Raw genomic sequence first — 17,795 nt, forward strand, 5'->3', positions numbered from 1 at the left:
GATTAACGTATCCCATTCTAGTCGAAATTCTAGTACTACACTCTGATTGTTTTGATTCGCTATGAAAGTTTGACAGATAAAATGAGGGGTTAGTGGATTTTGCTATGTTTCGAGGGGTGAATCGATTAGCTTGGGACCGAAGAGAGTACCAGAGCTGAGCCAAAAAGTTGAGCACGTTTCTTCGGGACCTTCTAGTCTTAGAGTTACCTGTATGGTTCAACCACGAGCACTCCGTAACAACGCAAAACTGAGGATACCTTTTCGTCGTACAAACTATAGTTCGTATGGTGCTATCAATGGACTACAAAGGGGTTTCAATCGTGTTGCTTCCTTATTTGATTTTAACTTGGCACGCGAGACGCTGCTTGTTACTTCTTGACTGTGGTTGAAATCATCATCAGCTGATGAGCATCCATATAACTGTCACCCAAATAAAGGATATTTATGGCTGTAAATCATACAGCGTTCAGAGGACAACAGTTTAAGAATATGATGACTTGCAAATGGTTTAAATTAGATTTATATTTATCCGATTGCTTACATTTCCATATTGAATAGCCATGAACAGACATTCCACCATTGGATACAAAAATCGTTTGTTGGTAGAGGAAACTTCATCCAGCACGAAATATACAATATTCGGTTTGCACGCTTTACCAGCCTCTGATAGCGATGACTATGTTTCCAGCTCGTTTGTCAGCGCAGATCAGGAAATGACGTTCGATAGAATTATTTACATCATCGTTTTGGCTGATTTGCGTTACGGGGTTGAACCAATACCATATGCATTTCAATTTGGCATGACAATCATTCTACAGAGAGCATTACGTATATCAACTGAGGTCCATTCGCTTCCGGTATTGATGTTCATCCTGTATTTGAGAGGAGCATCATCTGATTTCAAAACAACCGTCATCAGGTAGCAGCAATCATTCGAAAAAGCGATTTCGATTTGAATGGTCTGAAGTTTCATTCGAACAGAGGATGATATTTTGGTACAGTGTAGAGCTGTTCCTAATCGACCTTGAAAGTTTTACTGGAGATCCTCGAGAATACTCGTAAACTGCGAATCCTCTGCAGTTTACCAAATAGTTCATTGGATACCCACTTATAGGCAAGTACCATTTCAGTTGTCGTCCCTGGATTGTCTTTAAACTTCTACGAACTTTTTCTAGCAACGTTGGCGGTCTTTTTAAGATGTGTGGAATCCATCCAAAAACATGAGTTTAAACATCACATTCATAGGCTTTAGACAATCAAGGTCTTCCGGATCATGGGGTTTGTGAAGTTGTGGAGTAAATGTGTCACTTTTAAATCAATTCAATCAGTTGCAAAAAAAAAACCTTAGATAACCTTTCCGTTACGCAACAGTGGTACACAAGCGATAAAAAAAAACCTAACGGAACTGATACCCACTAACAAAGTGACTTCACAACTGATAAAGTCAGCAACATTTGGCAACGGTTTCCCTTATCTACTAACACACCAATTTAGCGCAAACCGGCAAAAATTTTCCATTTGCCAAACGACGAATTTCTTCCAGCTTTAAAAGGTAATTTAAAGTGCAAATCAACCCACGCTCGCCTTCCCGCAAACAAATAATGCATTAGCATATTTTTATTGAAAGATTGCTTCGCGAGATCGGCCCCGTTCATCGTCGTCTTCAATAGAGCAAATCTGTTTCGTCCGCTGTTTAGATTTGCCTTCTTCCTCTCACAAAACGGACCTCTCAACAACTGAGGCAGTGTAATTGATTTTGTCTTTTTTGGTCGTCCTACACGGATCGGTTGATTGAAGGTGGCAACCTCAATAACTATTAGAACATTCGGCGGATGCGTACGTGCTAGGTATCGAAATCTACGGACGGGACGTGCTAATTGGCACGCGCAAGCGTTTTTACTGAAGTGGAAACTTTGGTTTGGTTGTCCACTGAGACGAGCATTTAGGTTTGATAATTTCAATCCCGACGATCCTGGTGGTGGTTAAGAGGGTAGGCGCAAGCAAACGGGATCGATCCGGTCTTCGATCGCAGGAGGTGCTATCGGGGCAAGATCAAAGCATTAGGTTAGTTGGGCTGCACAACACAAACAACAAGCGCACACTGGGTTTTCGGGAGGATTTGACTGTCACCAAGGACAAGGTGAACGACCAGGCTTGGTGGGACGTTCACTCCGGCACTTCCTAAAGGTGATTGATCTTGGAGAAATCAGTACTGAAGATACGATTGATTTGAGCGTAGCTCCAGACGCTATGATCTCCACTCTTGTTGGTTAATGAATGGGTTAGAACAGCAAGCAAGGTAGGGGTTGTGGATCATGCAAAATTCCAGTTTGTAGTGTTCAAATCATTCCATTGTCCATGTCGTCACGAGAAGTTTCTTCCAGAAAGACATTTGTTCTCCGTTAGCGCACATCCAACGGATCCGAGCGCGCTCGCTAATGAAACTCAATTGACCGCTCAATTAGCTCTCCGAGTGTTTACGGAGAACCGGTTACAAGTAGACGACGACTAACATTCCTCGCCAAAAAACGGTTCGTTCGTTCGCTCGCTCGCCAAGACTCAGAAGCCATAAAAATAAACTTTCATAACGACAGCGGTAGCCAAGATGGCGATGACGACGGTCCGTGTCTGACAGTAATAAATTTGAAAAATAGAATCAGAGAAAACTCGGCGGGAAGTTACTTCTCTTTTGATTGATCTCCTGTCTGGTCTGGCCAGCGTAGGTTGGATTTGGCCGGCCTCCAAGGGAGACTTAGATGATCTCGACTGACGCCGATCGACGGGATGATGAGAATGACGACCGCAATTACCGTCGGGAAAAAACAGACGGAATTGCATATGCAAAATGCACAATTGAAAACGATGATGGGAATGTGCACCATTCCATCCGTCCACCGTTGATGGCCGAGGCGCGTGAAAGGTGGTGGTGGTACCACAGTGCTTCGCTTCGTGTATCAATTTTCCTACCAGATGGACGTTCGTCAACGAGTGTGTGTGTATTGTTCATTCACCGGCAGTCCGCTTCGTGCACACCGGAAATATTCATTACCGGAGAACGGTGGTCCGAGGGGTCAAGTCGAGGAGGAGGAGGAGCAGCAGACTATGGACACGTTTCAGCGTTTCTATGTCGCATGTACGTGTGGCTGATGCTGCTTGCGGGGAGACCCGGAATGGGAACGGATGGGATTCTTTTTTGCTTGATTGATTCGGACGGTTATGATCTCGACTGTAATTTGAAACGCTGCAAACACTGCGCCCCAGACTGTGGGGGGTGGTGCGGGGAGGGTGAGTTGCATTTGCATTGAGTTCATTTCTGTTTGAGTAATTGATTTGCAAATCGATTCTGGCAGAAATTCAACCCACCAACCAATGGACTAACCTCAAAGGTGATCTCATTTTGGTAAGTATCTGCGGTATCCATTTGCTTGGCAAGTGTTACCAGTTGGGGTAATCTGAGAGTTCAGAAGCTTTAGCTAATACTGTTGCGATGTTTTTTATTCGAGACAAACGATGCATTCCATCGCTGCAAATGTTAAATCGGGTGAAAATTGAAGAATGTTCAAATTGTAATTATTCCTTAAAACTCTATCGTAAAGAACCTCTGAGTTTCTAAAACCGGTCCTCTTGAAAAGATGCTTGATGGTGCAGATTTTAAAGTTTTGCACTGTAAAGGCTCAAACTCGATGTCCGAAAGTTTGACAGTTGCCTTCGGAAGTTGTCTTCGGATCATACCTGGAACTGTCTTCAGATCATATTTGAAACTGACAACAGACCAAGTTTGCATTTGTTTAAAGCTCTACCATCTGAAGTTGTCTTTATATTCTGAAGTTGTCTCAATGATTCTTAAAACTTTCCATCAAAGCGAGTGTCACGTCAACACATTCCTACCCATTCCTCTCTTGACTTGCGTTCGGGTGCGGCCGACGCTGGTATTGCCTAGTTTGAGATCACCAGTGTGTAAAAATTGAGGATGATTGCTAGTCCCAAGCATCGTCTATTGGTTCTCTGTGTAATTACGGTAATTGCAGCTGATCTGGCAATAACAGAGTAGCAACCGTGGGCGGTCAATCATTCTCATGAAGTTATCTCAATGATTCTTAAAACCGTCATCAGCCCATATTCCAATCTGAGGCTGCCTGTCCAAAGCTCTGTATGAAATTGTCTACAGATCCCGGAGTGATCTTCAGTTCATGTCTGGAACTACTTTCAACTGAAGCTGTGTTCAAACCATGTCTGAGACCAGTTCATGCCTGAAGCCGCCGTCTTCTGATCACACCTGACGATGCATCAAGTTGTGATAAGCTTCTACACTCCTACGACTCGTGATACTCCAATCAGACTCGAATGGCAAAATTCCACGGCGTCAGATGCAGACAACTCGATATCTTCCCATGCAATCAACACGCAGAGTGTCAGTCTCCTATCAGCACATTTCCCACATGCTCGTCCCAACGCTAGCACACTTCGATCGGTGGCGATGATGGTGGCGCATGTCGCGCATTCAGTTTCAGTTCAGTGACCCTCTGGCTGCTACAGTTACTCCCCAGACCCCTCCCGGGTTTTCATACGATCGCATACGATCAATCTATACTATACTCTGCGCCACGCCCCACAGACTCGAACGGGTCGCCGTTGTTGAAATACGACGACTCTGAAAACTCAGCAAATAATTGCGCTTCGTCGTTGTCGTCGGTCGTTGTAGTATCGGAAAGCGCGTGACCATCATTTTGCTGTCATGGAACATTTTTTTTTCCAGAACGAAACATTGACGTCGATTGTTTCAGCTTTCGCGGTGACTCACTCTCTCGGTCGTTGTTTTTTGTATCAATTTCATTTTCTATTTCAAGCCGAACAATGGATTAGGTCCTAAGTAGCATTAACATGGTCTCTTCGTCGATTTACTCTTTGCATTCCCAAGGCCGTGTAAAAACATTTCCAACATACAGTTCGATGAAAGAAACTATTATCTTGCATTGCACGGTTTTAAGGTGAAGGGGACGTCATTATAGTTTTAAATTCAAAAGCAGTTTTTCCGATTAAAATCAAAATTTAGTCAATGAAAATGTGTTCACTGTGTTCCGGTAGGCAAGTAGAATGCAATTGTCCAAAAACTAATGACGTCCCCTTTCACCTTAAGGCCAAGTTATTTAACGAAAGGGAAAGTCGATGAAGAGAATCGATCAATGTTACTTACCACCTAATTCATCGTTCGGCTCGATTTGCTGTTAGTACGCAAGAGCAACTTCGTCCTATTATTATTTCACATGCAAACTCACACATGGCACATGCCGTCCGACGGTGCGACGCACCGTAGATTTTCCTCGAAAGATTTTCGGAACATGTATTTTATGCGAGCAATTAGCGTAACGTGGTTCGTCTCGTTTCGCTAACGTGTGATGTGCTAAAACGAGCTTACTCTCGGAGCAAATTTATTAAGAAATTCAGCATTATTTCTGAACGTCCCCTATCCGACTGCTCCGCAATTTGTTAGAGGCGAAACACTCAAAGCGGGTTAGTAATCATCGTAGCTGCAGAGGTACGTCTCGGTATAATTAGTATTAGCTTGGGACTGGGGAGGCCGGGGGCACACACTCGCTGTTATCACGGTTTCACACTCTAAAATTAGAGTTGTTATCTTTCTAGTTCAGAGGGGGTTGGACTTGTTTTTTGCGAATTTTGTGCTTTGCCTTAGTATATTAGCGACCTATCGAGGGAAGATTTCGCTAACGCTAAGCGTGACAAAGCCACCGTTTGCTATGGGAGGACTTTTTTAAAGAACCTGCGGAAGGTGATCCGAACAGGGCTCTCTATCTGTTGCTCCGCATTGATGATTTTAGTCGATTGGGTTAGTGTCAATCAACCGGTTGGGTCACTCAATGCGCTGTCTCAAACAAAAAAGCAAAACCACACCATCGTGCATCTCTCCGAAAGACAAATTACATTGCTCTGCTTTGTTGCAACTCTCGACTAAGTTAAGGCTCATAAATTCGGGGGGTAATATATTGCCTCGGCTAATTTCATCCGGGTCTCGATCTCGTCTTTTTTTTTTGGCGGAATGCTGCTCGACGTCCCACACGGGACGCGTCCTCCGGGAGCAAACGCCTAGTCAAATCTAATTTTAGCCGAATTCACGCAGCTCCCAGCTGCCACGTATGCATTTTAATATAAACCGATTTCGTGTCGGGCTTAAGAATAACAAACTGTCGCCTTACATCACGGAATGAGGTGAGAGAGAACAGTGCCAACAACCACCGTTGCCTATCGATTACTTACGTAATAGAACCAACCTGTCGTGATGGTGGTAGCGGTACAATAAATTATGAACTCGTTCTCACATTCCGAATCAGCAACGAAACGGAAACTTGGAAAAGGAGTGAAATTGAAAAACTAAACTAGAACGCCTACTATTGATAGTTCCATAATAATTACGTCCCTCTTGCTGGGGTGGATCTTCTCGTTATAAAATGCCTATAGCCTATACAGAGATGATGGGTGTCGTTGGTAGGTTTAACCATTGCATGCAGGTCGCTAGGATGGGGGCGTGCAAAGCATAATAGGAAAGCCGTTATGCAACATTTCTGCCACCCCCCACCCAACTGCCAGAGGCCGTCAGCAGCACATGCCCTGAATGGGAAGGCGTGTGCATTCAGCCAGGAGGCTGGCTTTCACAGCAAATGGAAAATGGAAATCCCGGGCCAAGGACACCGACTGCAGTGCGGGCCGGATTGAAAGCTGGATTAGCGTGATCCGCTGGGCTATGACGAATGACGTAGTTTGAAGTGTAATATATCGATTTTGATTTGAATTTCAGCGGCAAACCTTCAGTTGTTGGAACATTACGTTCTCACGATTACTCAAAATGAGACTTGTTAAGAGCTACCAATTTGAATAAAAATTACTGAATTACCCGAATTTGAGTATGATCCACCCACTACTCATCGATCAAAAGTGAAGCTACTAAAAAAATGTTGGGACTGGCAAGTTGACCGGAATCCGATCGATGTTTACTGATTTTTGAGTAGCTTCACTTTTGACCGATATGGATGGGATCAAACTGAAATTTGGGCAGTTTTGAAATAGCGTTTACCACAAGAGCATTTGAAATGTTTCATAACAATGATTGAAATATTTCATTAGCAGCGAGTTTATTTATGATCTAAGCTATACTCAGTTCTAATCAGCAACATGCAAAGCCGAGAAACGAGCCGGACCGTTCCTCGATCTACGGACCTTCAGGTCGAAAAACTGACAATCGAATTGGCTCGGATAAACAATCTACCACCCACTGTCCAGCAATGGTGTTGTGGAAGAAAGTTGTCTGAACTTGTTTCTTGATAGATGAAACCATTTGTAGCCCTGTCGTTCCATTGTAGATCCAGCGACCCATTTCAGGAATCACGTGGGTGCTTCATTCGGTAAGAAGTATTGGTGAATATGATGTAAATGGCGATCACCTGGTTAAACGTCCTGGGTCTACGAGTTTATTGATGTGCCGGCAGTGACTGAGGTCCGTTGAAACCTTCCGGTACGTCTACCAGATCTTTACAGCGATACTGCATTGAACACGGTGGGGTCCTGCATTTATTTGCTGTTCATTTTCTCATCTCCCTCTTTCTACTTTTCACTACATTGAAAACGAAGTCACTTTTACTCATTCGTATGGAGAACTTTCTAACAGCAGATCACTCAGCGCATGGATAACCTACGATTTTAGAAATGGCTCCATAAGAAAGAGTAAATGCGCTTCACTCTCTGAGTATGAATTAAATGATCAATTAACCACTCCCATTCGAGTAGTTAAAATGCCGTTTACTACAACTCGAACTTTGAAATAAAGCATTATTTTGAGAGAAAAGTAGCAATCATTGGTGCGTTTCATAAAAAAAATAGAAATTAGTTGGTCCAGTTTTTGAAATCGCTGGTAAAAAATCATGCCAAAACTACTTGACAAAGTGGTCAATTGATCATACTGTCAAAGCAGTTTTGGGACGACGTTCTACCAGCGATTTTAAGAAAATGGAGCAATAAATACCAGATTTTTCAAGCTCAGCATAAATAAGATCCTATTTTCTCGAGGCTGATGACAAAAAATATCAAACTATTGTTCCACTGCAAATTTCGAGTGGCAAAAAACGACAACTGCTTGAATAATGTAATCCATGCCCAAAATTTCAAATGTCTTCAAAATTAAGACAATAATTGAGAAAGAGAGAATCGATCAATGTAGATTGGTCTATTTGAAAAGTGATGCTCTCCAAATCTGGCACTACTTGCCAGTTCAATATTTAAATTTTTGATAGTCAAACTAATTTCAATTCTTCACAATATGGTATCCCTATATACTTTAACAGATGAACTGAAATAATTCTCGTGAAATATTTCAAGAATGTTTACAAAATTTGTATTAATTTATTTGTATTTTTTCTTTAAATTTGTCGAACCTCTTAACGGAATCCCTTTATGAAGAGCTTTGAGTGGGTTGGTTTATTTCCTTTAAATTCCGTTATAATTGCTTATCTTTTGACAGATACGCGTATTTCGTCTACTACTTATAGACTTCATCAGTGCCAAGTACTCAACACAATGTGGTGTTGAGTACTTGGCACTGATGAAGTCTGCAAGTAGTAGACGAAATACGCGTATCTGTCAAAAGATAAGCAATTTTAACGGAATTTAAAGGAAATAAACCAACCCACTCAAAGCTCTTCATATTTGTATCTTATTTAATAAATACGAATTTTATAAGGCTGGTATTCACCCAGATTCATAAACTTCGATCTGACGAGTAGTTTTCCACGCGGTCATGTGACGCGCACTCATTCCAACAAGAAAAGAAGAATCCCAAGCGTGCATCGTTCACACTGATTCCACACATCTTCATCGGCAGTGTGATCGGTTTATTTGTAAATCTGCGAACCGACCATAAAATTCAACGGATTTTCCAGATTTTTTAGATACCGAAGAAAACCTACGGATTTTCAAAATTTTGACTCTCATCATTTCTAAAATTTTCAAGTTTTTTGGGAAAAGGCCATTAAATCTGGCAATAATTAACGTAGTGGAAACAAATTCATCTATCTACGGATCTTATTCCATAAAAAGTTAACAACACTGTTCATCGGCCTTCTTCTGCACCTTTTCAAGCATGCTCACAGTCACAGCGTGCATCTCGACAGGATTCAAAGTTTGGCCTTGAAAGATCTGTGTCGGAGCGGAAATTTCCTGGAACGACACGTGGTGTTGCACGACATCTCATCTCCCGGCATGTCAGGAAGAAGCAAGGATCAAAATGCAATGCAACACCCACGCAGCCGCGCACTTGCAGCAGACTGACCTCGAAAATCAAAACTCTGACGATGGTGTTACCTAATCACTGAAAATCGGGTACATTGCCATCCGGTGCCGTTCCAACCGCCGCCGGCCGCTGCATTGTATGCAAATTGGCTCCATCTTCCCAGCAACGACGACGACGACGATTTCACTAGTGAAACTGCGATCATAATCACGACCAGTGTCGAGCCGTCGTTCTCACGTGAACAAACTAATGCGAAAATAGACGGGCGTTCGTCTTCGAGTGGCAATTTTCGAGTTTCATCCACGTACACATGGAGACTTTCGCGTGTCCCAAAGAGGAAAGAGGGAACCCAAAAGGTCAAGAAACCTCCAAACACTTTTCAACTGCTCCCCAGCCAGTAGGGACCAAGAAGTGGTATTTGAATTTTTTTACGAACTTCACACGCGCGCTCTTACTCACACTCACACACTCATGGCACTTTTAAAGGCACATCGAAAAAAATCGACTCATCGCGCTCGCTTCCCTCTATGCCGGGTGGAAATACTGCAGATAACTTATTTATTTTCGTTCCCACCATATCCAACGACACGACTGTGGACGGATACAACAACCAGCCTGCTAGAACTGGTTTATGACTAACCGCGCTTATCCAGCCGGCTTTTGCGAAGCAAAAAGCCGGGTTATGCAACTGCACTGTACTTATTTTCCATTGACACTTTTTCTACACCATAGAAAATGTGTTATCCTTCAAAGTTCACAGAACTTCCACGAATTAATAATCAGTTAATGAGTAGAATCTACTTACGGTACCGGAGAAATTTTACGGCTATTTTCGCAAGAATAGGTACACTTCACTTCCGCACACTCACTAAACTCCTAGCAGAGCAGCAGGGGGCAGCTCTTCCAAAAATTTTGCACACCGCGAAAAGAACACCGTCAAATCAAAATTCAGTCGCTATGACCTCGATGGGAAAAAAAAAAGTTTTAATCTGCTAGAAGCCTAGACGAGCTCGAGGAAATTTGCACCAAGTCCCCGGAAAAGCCACACAATTTTCCTTCTGTTTCACTTTGGCTGCTGGGACTACTAACCTTCTATCAACCGCTGAACTCAAGATTCAACTGTACAATGATTGCACTGTCGGTGCCAGTTTATTTCAACCGTTTTTCGGAACTCGGCGTCCCCCCACTACCCGAAGTCGGTTTGGATACACACGCAAATGCTGCGATACAACAGCAGTAGCAGCAACAATACATCGACGAACGACTCCGTGCTTCGGTAGTCGTCGTGTGTTTTCGGTTCGGCTCGAGCCGGTGCAACATCGCACACATTCGAACGGGTGACGGGACGAGCCCTCTTCTTTCGCGGGGTTCTTGCTTTTCCTCCCGCCTGTCACACCAAACGCAAGCGATGCAACACGACGTGTGTTTGTGTATTATGTTGCGCGGTAGGAAAAGTGTCACGTGGGTGGCTGTGTTGTAGAACGGTGGAATGCGCAGATGCGTTTTTTGAGTAGAGGGAAAGAAAAACAGCACGAAGGAAACATGAAACATTTAAAAATTGCAATATTGACGTGATAAGTTTATCACATGATTTTTTTCGTTCTTGTTTACGTCAGTGTGATTAGATAAGAGTTGGGAAGTGATGCAACTGCTAGCGTCCGTTTATGGGGTGATAAGCTTGGAAGTTCGAACGTGTCCATTGTGAAGAAGTTTTATGTTATTAATAATCTTAAATTAGCTTCTAGATCAGAGGTTTCCAATCGAGTTCGATCCAGTATATGCCATAATGAAGTGAACCCTGGACAGTCAATCCGGGAATTTAATTTTTAACTACAGTTAACTCTCCACAACTCCATTATTTTATAATTCGATTCTTTTGGTAAAGGCCGATGTTTTAGTGCTATTTTGATTCCCTAACTCGATATTAAGTCAAAGACTGAGCATGAATTTTGTCTGTCATTCTGAAGTTAAAATCAAAGAAACTTTAAAAACAGAATAACTGGCGCATGTTCCTAATGTTCTAGGGAAAATTTTCCGTACTTTTAAATCACACTAGAACCTATCATGAGACAAATCAAACCAGTTTTATAAAGTGCTCAGTTCAGGGCGATAGTGCCATATCCAGAAATGCGCCCAGAGAAGTGATCAAAACAAGACTAGAAGCAACAATCAATTCGAAACTAACGATTTTAAATTAGCTCACTACTTGTCTAGCCTATTGGTCCCAAGCAAATCGATTAACGTATCCCATTTTAGTCGAAATTCTAGTACTACAGTATGTTTGTTTTGATTCGCTATGAAAGTTTGACGGATGAAATGAGGGGTTCGTGGATTTTCCTATGTTTCGAGGGGTGCATCGATTAGTTTGGGACCGAAGATAGTATCAGAGCTGAGCCAAAAAGTTGAGCACGTTTCTTCGGGACCTGCTAGCCTTAGAGTTACCTCTAGATAGAAGCAACACCCGAGGGGGAAGACAGTGAGAAACTCAGAGCAATCCAGAGTAACTCTGAAGAACTCTCTTGCTCTCTGATGAACGGTAGTATTATCTCGATTGTTTTGACAGCGCAGCCCAAGCAATCACATTTATCGGAGTTTGAACTCGCAGGACTTATCATCAAGTACATTTCCTCACCGGAGCTGGTTGCTGGAAGGAAATATCTATCTATTTGCTTACTCTAAGCATCTTGATGCTCAGTAGTATTAAGGTGGCAATATCCTGTACAATTTCATTACCACTGCAAAACGAAAAGTGTCCTCCAAAAAGCCATCGCCCGTGATTTAAGAAAATAGCCAAAACCTCTATGACAAATGCAACGGAACAGTTTCTGATTGTAAATCCTAAGTTCTCACCAGCAGCAGTCCAATCACGACCCTACCAATTAATTGCAAGTTGCACCCATTGCTTGGTCCTTCTTCCCAGGTGGCACATGCCAATTCATCGTCCTCCTGTAGCGAGAGGGTCAATGCCCGTGTCCAGGACTAATCTGCACACCAATAACAGCAAAGGAGTCGCAGGGGGATTTGTCATTTTCGGCGTTATGTTATAATTGAGGTCCTCAACTTGAGGATATGATTGCCAGCAGAGTTGATAATAGAAGAGTTAAGTCCGGACAGTAGTCATGGATGGCACAAGGGTTGAGTGGGAGAAACAAGGGAACAACTGGTAGAAAACGAGATCATTTCCATTATTTAAGGACACTATAATGACGGAATCCATTTTCCACACAATTTGGTTTAACCACTTCGCAATTTCACGGGCACACATCTGGTGATCTACTTAATGGACAAAGTTCAAAATTAATCTACATGTCTGCTGCAGAGAGGCAAGCATTTCATTAAATTTGCCCACCTGTATGACTTCTGGATGGCCAGTGCCAGTGAAAACGCGAAGTGGAGGGATTCCATGAACCTCAAATATTGCATCCAAACTAACAAACATGGTCAGATTTCAATGTTTATATGTCAAACTAATTCTGTTTTCGTCGCAAATTAGATCAGATCCCAAAGCAAACCAGAGTAGCTCTGAGCAACTCTGAGTAAAAGAAAATTTGAGACGTACTCAAATGAAAGCCGTCTTCCCCCTCGCAACACCCGTTATGTGATAGATCATATCTCATGAACGTCTATCACAATTGCAAGCACATCCAGCAAATAACCGGACATCGTTGGCGCATTAGTCCCATTAGAATAGAAAACCAAGCAATGATGTTACTGTTATGCATTTATGGACAGAACGGTTCACGAATTGACAGTCTTACGCCGCGGATACACTTGCATAACAATCTATGAACATGAGCATTAAGCATTAAGTATTATTAATTATGAGCAAATCCAAAAACTATACAAGTGTGACCATGGATGTGTATATAATTTATTATGCAAATCATGCTCATGATCATAGTAGCTCAGAGCTTGCGTAAATGGTTTCATGAATCATTTTTTGGATTAACACAGTCAACTCTCCACAACTCGATGGATTCTGCAGTCCCTTCATTTTCCCATGTATCGCACTCTCCATAAAGGCCTGCATAGAGATCGAAGCGAAGCGAAAATCTCATACAAAATACGACATTTTTCACCTACGTGAAAAACGCACTTCACTTCGCTTTGAACTGCAAACAGATACGATCCAGCGAAATCGTATTTTGTGGATCGCATCTTTTTCGTTTACGTTTACTTTTTTCACGCTTGCAGCGCTCGCGAAAAGAGCAGCAGCTAAGCGAAAAGTTGACGTATCGAGGAAGAGCATATCTGTCAGATTTTCACTTCACCGGAGGTGTAAGCTGATCGATTTCGTTTCACATGAACTGTAAACTGCGAAAAAAGGAAACTGGAAAATGTTCCACAAACATTTTTCACAACTTTTTTCGCTAGCGAATTTTCATGATTTTTCTCCATTCCTTTATTTAACGTCGGTTTGTGTTCCGCAATCTAGTGCCAATCACCGACGGACATCAATTGCGATTCATTGACGACAATCGAATGTGCAGGAAGGCAGCTTACACACCTGCGTAGGATATCGCACCCATTCAACACACATGGGCCGGGACCAACGACTTTACATCCCTTCCGAAGACGTGACAAGAGATTTGTATGCCTCAGAAAAATCCCACCGACCTCGGCTGGGATTGAACCCAGACACATTGGGGAGAGAAAGCAATCACGCTTACCACTACACCATCGGTGCGCAACACGGACAATATGCTATTAAAATATTTTTTATGTGACTAAAATCGAAGACAACAAATCAAGAAGACTGGCAACTTTGCCAGAATCCAAGCGACAGATACAGTAGCGCTGCGCTTGAGTGAACGTGGAAGCAACACACTTAGATTATTTTACCGAAATCTCAACAGCTGAACGTTCGGTTAACAGTTCGGTGATTTTTCACAGATTTCCTGTAATTTGTCACATATATTCGATGAAAAATTACAGGAAATCTGTGAAAAATCACCGAAATATTTACCGAACTTGTTCAGCTGTTGAGATTTCGGTAAAATTTCACAGATTTCGGTGAAAAAATCTTAGTGTGAACGCATAGAAAAATGAGCAAATACACAAACCTTTCGTCTGATGATGTAATCTTTGCTATCAAATTCGTTCGAAGCATTTACCTTTGAGCGGCAGATGACGCGTTCGTATGAGAAAATGGAAGAGTTGCCAGTCTTCTTGATTTGTTGTCTTCGCTAAAATTCATATCCAGTATTTTACGAGCGCTCATGGCCGCCACAATCTGGTTGAGTTTCTGATAGGGAACATATTATTTGAAGTTTGGCTTGTGTCGTTTGACCTGTAAACGGTCAAATTTGATCGTTTATACGTCAAACGACACAACCCAAACATCAAGTCGAATGTTCCCTACCAGAAACTCAGCCAGATTGTGGCGGCCGTGAGCACTCGTAAAATGCTGGATACGAATATCTATCTGAACAACTTCATTTGATTTTTGTTTCAGTTACCTGAATTACTTCTGATCTACCAGAAGAATTAAAAAAAAAATAAAATACTTGAAAGAATAGAATTTTCGATCATCTGGAGATCTTTTGAGCATCTTAAAAGAATACTTATGAGACGTCATTGATTTTTTTGATCAGTCCAAGATCTTCAGAATAATACTTGATCTACTTGAAGGCATCATATTCGAGAGTCGTCTCCGTTGCACTTTCAATCAGTTGAAGATCTTCAAACTAGCTAATCGTCATGAAGTCATACGGTTGGTTATTTGAACAATTTCTGATTCAGCTGATATAGTGAAGAAATATGCGAGGTATTATCTGATTGAATAGTTGATCAGTAGAAGGTCTTCTGAATAATTAATCAATCTGAATCTTTGTAAAAACATCCAAGCGGCTTTGAAATTCTCCGAAGTTCAGTTATCGTCTCTGAATTTGTATTAACTTCAAAACATTTGGGAGTACTTTGAAAAAGTACCATGAACCATGGGGAAAATCGAGAGCTTCAGAGAAGAGTTATGAATATAAGGAAAACTGCGGGAGCTTAAGAAAAGTTCCGTGAATTTTAGGGAAGTCCAGAGATCTCTAATTTATTGAGAAGTAGAAAGAACTTGTGGGGAGCAAAGATATGTTTAGGGAAGTCTCTACTATCGGGAAAGTTGAAAGATCTTCAAGAGAATGTTCAGACAACTTCGCACATTTCAGGAAAATGTTGAAAACTGCGTCGAAGATCTAGAGCAGATTTTAGGAGAACTTCAGAGTAGTTTTGAGGAAAATTTCAGAGTAGTTCTGAGGAGAACTTCAAAGTAGTTTTCATGAGAACTTAGTTCTGAGGAGAACTTCAAAGAAGTTCTTCTAGAGTAGTTCTGAGAAGAACTTCAGAGTAGTTCTGAGGAGAAGTTCAAATTAGTTCTGAGGAGAACTTCAGAGTAGTTCTTAGGAGAAGTTCAAAGTAGTTCTGAGGAGAAGTTCAGAGTAGTTCTGAGGAGAACTTCAAAGTAAGATCAGTTCTGACGAGAACTTAGTTCTTCTAGAGTAGTTCTGAGAAGAACTTCAGAGTAGTTCTGAGGAGAAGTTCAAATTAGTTCTGAGGAGAACTTCAGAGTAGTTCTGAGGAGAACTTCAGAGTAGTTCTGAGAAGAAGTTCTAAGTAATTTTTAAGAGAACTTCAGAACTTCAGAGTAGTTCTGAGGAAAACTTCAAAGTAGTTCTGAGTAGAACTTCCGAGTAGTTCTGAGGAGAACTTAGTTCTGAGGAGAACTTAGTTCTGAGGAGAACTTAGTTCTGAGGAGAACTTCAGTGTAGTTCTGAGGAGAAATTCAGAGTAGTTCTGAGAAGAACTTCAGAGTAGTTGTGAGAAGAACTTCAGAGTAGTTCTGAGAAGAACTTCATAGTAGTTCGGAGGAGAACTTCAGAGTAGTTTGGAGGAGAAATTCAAAACAGTTCTGAGGAGAACTTCAGAGTAATTCTGAGAAAAAGTTTAAAGCAGTTCTGAGAAAAACTTCAAAGTAGTTCTGAGGAGAACTTCTGAGCAGTTCTGACGAGAACTTAGTTCTGAGGAGAATTTTAGTTTTGAGGAGAAGTTCAAAGCAGTTCTTAGGAGAACTTCAGAGTAGTTCTGAGGAGAACTTCAGAGTAGTTCTGAGTAGAACTTCAGAGTAGTTCTGAGTAGAACTTTAGAGTAGTTCTGAGAAGAACTTCAGAGTAGTTCTTAGGAGAACTTCAGAGCGGTTCGGAGGAGAACTTCAGAGTAGTTCGGAGGAGAAATTCAAATTAGCTCTGAAAAGAACTTCAGAATAATTCTGAGGAGAAGTTCAAAGCAGTTCTGAGGAGAGCTTCAGAGTAGTTCTGAGGAGAACTTCTGAGTAGTTCTGACGAGAACTTCAAAGTAGTTTTGAGGAGAAATTCAAAGCAGTTCGGAGGAGAACTTCAGAGCAGTTCTGAGGAGAACTTCAGAGTAGTAATAAGGAGAAGTTCAAAGTAATTCTGAGGAGAACTTCAGAGTAGTTCTGAAAAGAACTTCAGACTAGTTCTGAGGAGAAGTTCAGAGTAGCTCTGAGGAGAACTTCAGAGTAGTTCTGAGGAGAAGGTCAAAGTAATTCTGAGGAGAACTTCAGAGTAATACTGACGAGAACTTAGTTCTGAGGAGAACTTCAGAGTAATTCTGACGAGAACTTAGTTCTGAGGAGAACTTCAGAGTAGTTCTGAGGAGAACTTCAGAGTAGTTATGAGGAGAAGTTCAGAGTAGCTCTGAGGAGAACTTCAGAGTAGTTCTGAGGAGAAGTTCAAAGTAATTCTGAGGAGAACTTCAGAGTAATTCTGATGAGAAGTTCAAAGCAGTTCTGATGAGAACTTCAAAGTAGTTCTGAGGAGAACTTCAGAGTAGTTCTGACGAGAACTTAGTTCTGAGGAGAACTTCAGAGTAGTTCTGAGGAGAACTTCAGAGTAGTTCTGAGAAGAACTTCAGAGTAGTTCTGAGGAGAACTTCAGAGTAGTTCTGAGGAGAACTTCAGAGTAGTTCTAAGGAGAACATCAAAGTAATTCTGATGAGAACTTCAGAGTAGTTATGAGGAGAAGTTCAAAGTAATTCTGAGGAGAGCTTCAGAGTAGTTCTGATGAGAAGTTCAAAATAATTCTGATGAGAAGTTCAGAGTAGTTCTGAGAAGACGTTCAAAGCAGTTCTCAGGAGAACTTCAAAGTAGTTTGGAGGAGAACTTCAGAGTAATTCTGAGGAGAACTTAATTTTGAACTTCAGAGTAGTTCTACTCCCCCCTTTTACTCTATCTACGATGCAAAAAAGATTGTGTTTTGCTGTGGCTAGCTGCACGCACGCTGAGTAGATAGAAAGAAGATTGATGACGATTCTGAAAATTTCCTGCAAAAAGATGATGAGCGATGCAAGTAGATGCGACAAATGAAAGAAGATTTTTCGAAGATAGATTCGCTAGTGTGAGATTTGTTGAGCATCTAAACTTGAGATTTAGATGTGTCGCTCTCCTCGGTTCTGAGGAGAAGTTCAAAGTAATTCTGATGAGAACTTAAGAGTA

General features: G+C 41.7%; 1 protein-coding gene across 2 annotated transcripts in view; it reads right to left on the reverse strand.

Moving 5' to 3' along the window:
• LOC135704631 (arginine kinase 1) overlaps window positions 1–17,795 on the reverse strand; it is a 110,975-nt gene that overhangs the window by 18,686 nt on the left and 74,494 nt on the right. The window contains exon 1 of one of the 2 annotated variants that reach the window (XM_065226109.1): window positions 10,385–10,532. The exons of the other annotated variant lie outside the window; for it this stretch is intronic. The gene's annotated coding sequence lies outside the window, so the exon portion shown is untranslated. Of the gene's footprint in view, window positions 1–10,384; window positions 10,533–17,795 lie in introns of those variants that run through there. 2 annotated transcript variants of the gene reach the window in all.

The sequence above is a fragment of the Ochlerotatus camptorhynchus genome, unplaced genomic scaffold (assembly GCF_037179485.1).
Source record: "Ochlerotatus camptorhynchus isolate MF236.1 unplaced genomic scaffold, CSIRO-AGI_Acam_v1.1 ptg000244l, whole genome shotgun sequence".
Taxonomy (NCBI): domain Eukaryota; kingdom Metazoa; phylum Arthropoda; class Insecta; order Diptera; family Culicidae; genus Ochlerotatus; species Ochlerotatus camptorhynchus.